This window comes from Bos mutus, unplaced genomic scaffold (genome assembly GCF_027580195.1).
Source record: "Bos mutus isolate GX-2022 unplaced genomic scaffold, NWIPB_WYAK_1.1 CTG206, whole genome shotgun sequence".
NCBI classification, from domain to species: Eukaryota; Metazoa; Chordata; class Mammalia; order Artiodactyla; family Bovidae; genus Bos; species Bos mutus.
Genome location: NW_027219516.1, coordinates 196541 through 199076, shown reverse-complemented (window position 1 = coordinate 199076; position 2536 = coordinate 196541). Strand labels below are relative to the sequence as shown.

Below are 2536 nucleotides of genomic sequence, written 5' to 3'. Positions count from 1 at the left end.
ACAGGAAGAAATTAAGAAGGGAATGAAAAATTAGTGATATATTTTGAAAGTAGAGTCAACAGGATTTAACAAAGTTTTATGAGAGTATCAAGTGCAGAGGACTGCAATTTTTTTGTCAGGACAATAGCATAGAAAATGATAGTATTTAATGAGACAAATAAAGAATGCTTCTTTAAATTTTGTATAGGAACTGCTTCTGTTTTTATGGAAAAGTTAAAAGCTAATTTTATAAATACTCAATTGTCAATCAACTGGATGTCAAAAACTAGAGGTGTTGCATATATAAATTTGAAAACTAAGGGAGAGAGAGGGGCTGGAGACATAAAATTAGACTGCTGCAGCATTTACTGGTCAGGAAAAGGTAAATATCCACCTAAAGACCTAAGATGTATCAATGAGGTCTGAGACAATTCAAGACAGCGATCTACTCATAGTTTAGTCAACTCACATTGATTATGTAAATTACCTTAAGAGAGTCACAGGTATTACACATTTGTGACTTTATAAATGGTGCTTCTTTTCATGGAATTCTCTTCCCTTTAAAAAAAATTTTTTTTTTATTCTCTCATTAAAAACAACAGCAACAACAGCTGAAGCATTGCTTCCTTTGGGAAGTCTTCTCTGCTTCCAGTTTGATATACACCTGTGATATGACTGTTAGCACTTTGTGAATATTCAGTTAATGGCTGGAATTGATTCCTCATTATGTGTCATAGTATTGAGGGTAGTGTTCTATGGCTTATTCAAGCTGGTAATTAAAATATCCATGGCACATTGGACCCAAAAGATACTCCATTCACATTCTTCTAATGAATGGATAAATGAAAATTTAAACATTTAATTCTTTACTCCCTTGTTTTGTAGGTAAACTGCTTCTTATATGTGAATTCAGCTCTTGTAAGAACTAGATGGAACCAAGGAACAATTTATCTTACTTTGTCCTCTCAGGCCTCAAAAAGAATCCAAAGGAGCAAAAAGTACTTTTTGTCATGTTCCTGGTCTTTTACATTTTGACTGTACTGGGCAACTTTCTCATTATCATTACTGTAACTGTCAGTAAGACTCTGAACTCACCAATGTACTTTTTTTCTTGCTAGCTTAGCGTTTATGGATGTCACTTATTCTTCTTCTACTACCCCCAGATTGATTTCAGACTTGTTCTTTGTGGGAGTGGGGGGAACATATCTTTTAAATCTTGCATGACTCAGCTGTTTGCAGAGCACATTTTTGCTGGATCAGGGGTCTTCCTTCTACTGGTGATGGCCTATGACTGCTATGTGGCCATCTGCAAGCTCTTGCATTATTTGGTGATCATGAGGCAAAGGCTATGTGTTGTGCTGCTGGTGGTGTCCTGGGTTGGAGGTTGTCTACACTCAGTAATTCAACTTTGTACTGTTTATGGGCTCCCATTCTGTGGTCCCAATATCATTGATCACTATATGCGTGACAGGTACCCATTATTGAAACTCGTCTGCACTGACACCTATGTCAGTGACCTTTTAGTTGCATTCAATGGAGGACTGATTTGCACTCTTGGGTTTTTGCTCTTACTCGTCTCCTATGGAGTCATCCTGCTCTATCTGAAGAACCTGAGTCAGAAAGGGAGGCAGAAATCCCTTCAGACATGTGGTTCCCACATCACTGTGGTTGTCTGCTTCTTTGTTTCCTGTATTTTCATGTATGTAAGACCTGCTAGGCAATGGCACCCCATTCCAGTACTCTGCCTGGAAAATCCCATGGACGGAGGAGCCTGGTGGGCTACAGTCCATGGGGTCGTTAAGAGTTGGACATGACTAAGCGACTTCACTTTCACTTTTCACTTTCATGCATTGGAGAAGTAAATGGCAACCCACTCCAGTGTTCTTGCCTGGAGAATCCCAGGGACGGGGGAGCCTGGTGGGCTGCCATCTCTGGGGTCGCACAGAGTCGGACACGACCGAAGTGACTTAGCAGCAGCAGCATCAAGACCTGCTAAAACATTCCCCATTGATACACTACTGAGTGTGTTTTATACAATCATAATGCCCATGATGAACCCATTAATTTACAGTCTAACAAATTCTGAGTTGACTTATGCTATGAAGATGCTCTGGAGAAGAAACATTGTATCTCATATTAATTAATGCATCATTAATGCATCATCCATCATGAAGAGAGTTATTTGACATCAGGTTCCATTTCCTCTGAATGCAGAAACTATTTTAAATTTGACTCTGATTTCTCTTTCTTCTAGAAAATTATGGTAACTATCATTAAATAATATAATCATACAACTGTGCTATTCATAACAATTTGTTCCATGCTACAATGTAAGTTCCATAATTCTTGCCTGTCAATATACCTAGAAAATTCTAATGCTTATACAGCAAAGCATTAATATGAAATAAATGATTTATGAGGAAAATGTTATATATTTATACTGATTTTTAATCAGTTCATGTATCTATATCTTTTATACTTTTTAAGACAGTGCAATTTTTATTTCAGTTCAGTTCAGTCACTCGGTCATGTCTGAATGTTTGCGACCCCGTGAATC

At 37.6% G+C, this 2536-nt stretch overlaps 1 pseudogene; it reads left to right on the top strand.

Annotated features, from left to right (window-relative positions):
- Positions 1 to 908: 908 nt before the first annotated feature.
- LOC102264720 (olfactory receptor 4A47-like) lies at positions 909 to 2123 on the top strand (annotated as a pseudogene).
- The last annotated feature ends 413 nt before the right edge of the window (positions 2124 to 2536 follow it).